Source organism: Nerophis lumbriciformis, linkage group LG01, assembly GCF_033978685.3.
Source record: "Nerophis lumbriciformis linkage group LG01, RoL_Nlum_v2.1, whole genome shotgun sequence".
NCBI lineage: Eukaryota > Metazoa > Chordata > Actinopteri > Syngnathiformes > Syngnathidae > Nerophis > Nerophis lumbriciformis.
The window spans coordinates 42713217-42720000 of NC_084548.2; the positions used below are offsets into that span (position 1 = coordinate 42713217).

At 39.8% G+C, this 6784-nt stretch overlaps 1 protein-coding gene across 1 annotated transcript in view; it reads left to right on the forward strand.

The window, feature by feature from the left end:
* Positions 1 to 301: 301 nt before the first annotated feature.
* Positions 302 to 6784, forward strand: part of LOC133620703 (monocarboxylate transporter 1-like) — a 49598-nt gene continuing 43115 nt past the window's right edge. The window contains exon 1 of the mRNA XM_061982304.1: positions 302 to 502. The gene's annotated coding sequence lies outside the window, so the exon portion shown is untranslated. The remainder of the gene's footprint in view (positions 503 to 6784) is intronic.

Here is a 6784-nt window from a genome sequence, read left to right on the forward strand (position 1 = left end):
ACCTTTTCTTCAATGTTTCCCCTAAATTTTCCATTTATATTCAAAATCAAACAGGTATTAGTGTATGTTATATGGAATGAAGCATGGCTGAAAGCTCTCTTCAAGGCCAAAGCTTCCTGGTGTATAGAGAGGCTAATGGGTATGTTTTGGTGCCCACATAACGAGAAATACCAGTTAATTTTGATAAAGAGTTGGCAGGAAAATCATCCTACCCAAGGCACAAGTGACGTCATTGCCGTCCATATTGTAAACGTTCGTGACTGCTGCACGCGCTCGTGCGGGACACACGCGCAAACAGATTCCGCCAGTGCTGTGAGCATTTGTGCGCATGCGCCGTGTCTCTTTCGTCGTCACCATCATCGAGTTGGGCGCTCAAACTCAGCCAGTCTGGTACCCTTCGGAGCTGCGGAAGGACTAATGCGCAAGGACACCGCGGCGGACTTTGTCCTTAGCTCACCGACGCGCTCCCCGAACCTAACCAACTGGACAGAACTACCGCGAGGTGAGTGTTTGTTTGGACGTTCCAACGTGGTTCCGGGACAAAGCGACCGCGGCGGAATAACATGTGTATGCTAATTTACGTAAGAGGCTGTGTTTAATGCTCATATACATGACACAGCTCTAATAACGTGCACACATGGTCGGCTTGCTTCCAAAGTAGAGTTTGTACAGTATGGTGGAGGTTATCTATCCATGACGCGATGCTGCTGCTTCAGACCCCCCCTCTCCCCACACACCCATTGGGCGCATCTGATTCTGTGTCGCCGGCGTGTGGCCGATCCTGTGGATTAGCCAGCGGGGTCGGCACCCAGCCAGATGTGCTCCCTACGGCATGAAGAGGTGCCTGCGTTACCACATGCTTGCATCACTGTGCTTGTGGCATGCAAGTGTATGTTTGTAAATGTTGTGTACCCCCCCCAAAATAACAGTAGCGTATCAGAGGTGTTGCTGCAGAGAGAGAGAGGGTGCTGATTACCGGGGCCCGAGGTTGTTTGATTTACTTAGAAGTTTGCATATGGATATATGTAAAAATGTGAAGTGAATTATATTTATATAGCACTTTTCAGTAGAGACTCGAAGCGCTTTACTAGTTAAACCTATTATCTACAATCTTAATGTACCCGAGCACCTCCAAAACCCTCAAATCTAAACTCCAAACATCCCAGAACAAGCTAGTCACATTACTTCTAGACCTCCACCCCAGATCCCACCTCACTCCTACCCACTTCTCCAAAGTTGGCTGGCTCAGGGTGGAGGACAGAGTAAAACAACTTGCACTGAGCCTAGTCTATAAAATCCGCTACACCTCCCTGATACCAAAGTACATGTCAAACTACTTCCTTAACGTAAATGACCGCCATAACCACAACACCAGGGGGAGCTCCACTAACCACGTTAAACCCAGATTCCGATCTAACAAAGGTCTTAACTCATTCTCTTTCTATGCCACATCAATGTGGAATGCGCTCCCAACAGGTGTAAAAGAAAGGGCATCTCTATCCTCCTTCAAAACCGCAATAAAAGTACACCTCCAGGCAACTTCAACCCTAAACTAACACCCTCCCGGATTGTTAATAATCAAATGTAAATAATCTAATGTAGATACTTTTTATTATGCTTTCTGATCTCGCTCTCGCTCTCGCTCGCTCTCTGTCCACTACTTGCTGTACATATCCTACCAAGTCAGACCTACACTGTTTCAATATCCATTTCTCTGTTCTCAATTGTTGATGACTGATGATAACAACCAAACCTAACCAAATACCAAGAGATGTATTTCAGAAGCCAGGCCTTGTAAAAAAATGATTGTATGTGATTGGATAAACCACTTTTCCGTTATCTTGAATGACGTGCTACTTTAACCACTCACATCGAAATCAACCCATGACGCTGATGAGAGCGACGCTGGGAAATCCAAAACAAAACAGCCAACATATTAGATAACGACAGAGCGAAAATAATTAATTAATTAATTAATTTAAAGAATTAATATTCAAAAGATTCGACAAAGCAGTTGCAATAGCAGAATCAATGTCAGCACACGACTCCTCTCTGCGTGCCGCCGTTTTTGTTTGAATCAAACAGTCGCTTCGGCGGTACGTGACCGTCACATCTGTGATTGGTTCATTATTTTTTGCTATGTTGAAGGAGTTTGCATTGCCCTCGATCCCAGATCCTTGCGTGGAGCTCAGCGAACTACAAGGATCTGGCGAGAGTCAGGTTAACTCTGCCAAAGGAGCCACGCCAACAATGTGTATTTACATTCATTGTACATGTGGCAATTCAAATCTTCGTAATTCATTTACTGTATACCAGGGGTCACCAACGCGGTGCCCGCGGGCACCAGGTAGCCCGTAAGGACCAGATGAGTAGCCCGCTGGCCTGTTCTAAAAATAGCTCAAATAGCAGCACTTACCAGTGAGCTGCCTCTATTTTTTTAATTTTATTTATTTACTAGCAAGCTGGTCTCGCTTTGCTCGACATTTTTAATTCTAAGAGGGACAAAACTCAAATAGAATTTGAAAATCCAAGAAAATATTTTAAAGACTTGGTCTTCACTAACTGACAAAGAAACAGATAACAGATTTGGTGTCCAGTTCAAAGTGTGACATGATTTATTTAAAAATTTGAGAGTTGACTTTTGTATTTTACATGAGTTATTGTTTGTACAAACATGGTGCAAAGTAAGTCATAATTTGTTAAAAAATGTTAGTGGCTAGCTAGTTAAAATGTGATATTGTGATTTCACAAGACTGTCTTAGAAGTGATCATTTGAAAATGTTCAATTTGAAAAATGTGCACTTAAAGAAAATATAAAAATAGTGTTGCATATTGATATTTATCTGTTTCTATATATATTTATTGTGAGAACTCATTAAGATGATCAGTGTTTCCACAAAGATAAATATCATTAATTATTAATAATAACAGAGTTAAAGGCAAATTGAGCAAATTGGCTATTTCTGGCAATTTATTTAAGTGTGTATCAAACTGGTAGCCCCTGCGATGAGGTGGCGACTTGTCCAGGGTGTACCCTGCCTTCCGCCCGATTGTAGCTGAGCTAGGCTCCAGCGCCCCCCGCGACCTCAAAGGGAATAAGCGGTAGAAAATGGATGGATGGAAACTGGTAGCCCTTCGCATTAATCAGTACCCAAGAAGTAGGTTTCAAAAAGGTTGGTGACCCCTGCTGTATACTGTATCCTGGGTGCTATTCTTGACCTGTTTTTTTTTTTTACCGGTATGCGGCAATGTTGTGTCACAAAATGTTCCTCTAAAATGCTCGCATTATTGTGCTGCACAACATTCTCTTGTCATGCTCACCCAGGCCAATCCAAACTTAGATCAAACAGTTTGAATATGGGATTTGAAGAGGTGTAACGATTGATCGATAGATCGATTTGTATTCCTACATTTCAAGTATATTGAACTAGGGCTGGGCGATATGGACGAAAACGTATATCTGGATATATTTTTACTTAAAGTCGATATTCAAAATATCTCAATATATTTTTCAGTGAAAATATTTATATAAAGATAGTCATTTTTGAACGAGATTTACGAAATTTAAGTGAATGACAACTGTACTGTAAACACTTTTATTAACCAGTTAGTCAAGATGGGTATTACAGCACAGAAAATAAACTGTTTAAGTAGCACAGAATTACATAACATAAATAAAATAGAAAAACAAAGCCCTATTCTTAATAAATAAGAGTAGAATAAACACACATCTGATTAGGTGTTGGAGTTGTCTGACTTTTTGTGTCCATAAACGCATCAGTGGCTGAGTCTAAAGAGTGGGTATGTTGGTGCAGGTGAGAGAAAGCGAGCGGCTGCTGTTGATATGACAGATGACAAAGAGTTTGTTTTGGCCTGGTTTCTACGGCAGGAAATGTCCAGTTCTGCCAGATAGAAGTTTTTTTACTCATGTTTTTGGTGTGGTTACGGCCGACATTTAACAGTTTTGCTTAATAAAGTAATCGATGGCATTCCTGTCGTCCTTAAAGCGTCTTGACAGACGAACATTGTTTTATCTGTTGTGGACGCTTGTCAACTATCACTCACAATTATATGATCGTGATGAATTTCAGGTCGATCATAGTGATCAGCTGTGAACATAGATCAGGTCTGGCCAAACCGAGCCACATCTGACTCTTTGCCCGGTTTCATGCGGCTTTTACAAATCGACGTGCACAAAAGACTGAGGTTTTTTTTTTTTCCCTTCATTGTCATTGTCATTTTAACAAGAAATGGGCAACAAATTATGTTAGTATCTGCTTTTAAATATTTAGGATTTTTAATTGATGACCACTTGAGTTTTAAGGAGCACATTCAGTATGTTGTAAAAAAAATGAAACTTTTACTGGGATTTTATTATAGAAACAAGTCTTGCTTTTCTTTTACTGTGAAACAGAAATTGGTGGAAACAACCTTTTTACCTGTTATTGACTATGGAGATGTGTTGTACATGAATGCTACTGCTGGTTGTCTCCACAAGCTGGATAGTGTGTACCACGGGGCACTGAGATTCATCACCAACTGCGCTCCCCTTACTCACCATTGTTTGTTATACTCAATGGTTAACTGGACATCTTTATGTGCTCGACGCCTCAATCATTGGTATGTTTTCATCTACAAAACCATTCTGGGTATCACTCCATCTTATCTGTCTTGTCTTTTAACAAAGAAACAAGGAAGTCACAATCTTCGTTCAATGGATGTTCTGCAATTTGTTGTCCCCAAAGTAAGAACTGAACTGGGCAAGAAAGCATTTAGGTTTTCAGCACCGAAGGCTTGGAATAACCTACAATCGAACATTAAACTTCAAACCCTAGTTACGCTGAATGAGTTTAAAGCTTCTGTGAAAGGACTGCAGTCTACCTTGTCTGTATGCACATGTGTCATGTGAGCAAGTTTTAATGTTGTAAATGTGATGTTTTATGTATTTGTTTACTGTTTTTAATGTAACCTTGCTGCTGCCCTCTTGGCCAGGTCTCCCTTGGAAAAGAGATCTTTGATCTCAATGGGATTTTACCTGGTTAAATAAAGGCTAATAAATAATAATAATAATAATTGTCGCCGGCATTTGAGACATGTTGGCCAATCAAAATTTTTGAGCCTCGCGTTTGTTCAGTCTCTCGCTTCAAATAGGGGGAATGACGCCTCACTCTTTGCATCGCTCTTAGCACCTGAGCGCATTTCAGAATCAGAAATACTTTATTAATCCCCGAGGGGAAATTAAAATTATTTAACAATAGAATTAACTGAACGCAGGGAGCCCTCTTTTTTTACTCATTCACAATCTTTGTCTTGGTGGGGGGGCGTGGGGTGCCAGCATTACACACACATGAAGTACAGACAGTACAGTGAATAGAGCTGCAAATGAACAAAAATGAAGAGAACAAAAATGTAGAGAACAAAATTTGATTACAAAGCCAAATGTACCGTTGTGGTAACGGTTCAGCTTCAAATCGGATGGGCAATATATGCCCATTAACATGGACGAACGAGCGAGAATGCGGTGATCACGTTATGGCAATAAACAATAACACAACCTAACCTCGTTTTTCCAACTGGGGAAAAATTGCACTTTAAAATGGTAAATTTTTATTTAAGTTAAATATTTACTTAAAGAATTAAGTCCATTTAATTTTTTTGTTGTTGTTTATTTAGGATGACAAAGTTATCTACCTTCCAATTATAGTTCAATGGTAAACAATTCTACAATAATGAGAAATACAAGTTTATATCCTTTTGAATGGTTACTTGTATTATTATATATTATGATTACATTATGATCACTGTATAGTTTTTATCCATTGTTTATTTAGTTTAAGAGCATGGTGTAAACAAAAGCTCTGAGTCTGTCATCATAAAGATAAATCTTTTTTTGAAGTAAATTATTGCATATTGTTCTAAAGTCCAAAAGTAACATGTCTTCCTTCACTTGTTATTCCCGCAGTTTTATGCATTTTTATGTATGATATATAAAAATCACTAATCAAATTGTAGTCACTGTTTTCGAGAGAAAAATCACACTTAGGTTTTGCCCTAGTAAACAGTTTGTGTCAAGTTTGCTCTCAAAATGTCAGGGAAAAAATGCACAGCAAAATGAAAATTATGAAGATGAACACAGGGTGTTTTTGACGGAGTGGGAGAGCTTATATTTTTTGTTGAACGTAATGGCAAGCCAATCTGTCTCTGTCAGGCGTCATTAGCGCATTTCAAAGCTTCAAATCTTCAACACTTTGTACCTGGTTGTACTGGGAGTTTGTCTGTGTGAGACAGTGCACACACCTTTCATTGTCCAAAATGACTGGCCTGTGGTTTTAGTACTGTAGAAGTAAATTGATGTCATTATCATGTTGGTGTGTGACATTTACAGTAAATCTGACTCAGCAAAGGTGTTTGTTTGTGCGTGCGCGTATGAGGGAAGGATGGGGTGATGTTCATGTGTGCCCATGTGTATGTTGTGGCTCTTTGCGGTAACACAGTAAAAAATGTGGTTGGCCAACCCTGCCATAGATTAACTCGATCAAATATGGCGGAAATTTCTCTGACAACAACCAATCAGTCAACCTTTTCCCACTCCACTTCCTGCTGTAAAGTACCGCAGAAGTAAACAGAACCATCGATGTAAACAGATTGACCGAACTTGGAGCTAAACGCGCAGCTGACGGCAGCAAAATGAATGCTAGCCGTGACTTGGAGTTCATGCTTTACGGTATAAAGAGATATATATATATATATATATCGTAGTATAACATAAAAATATCTATGGTGC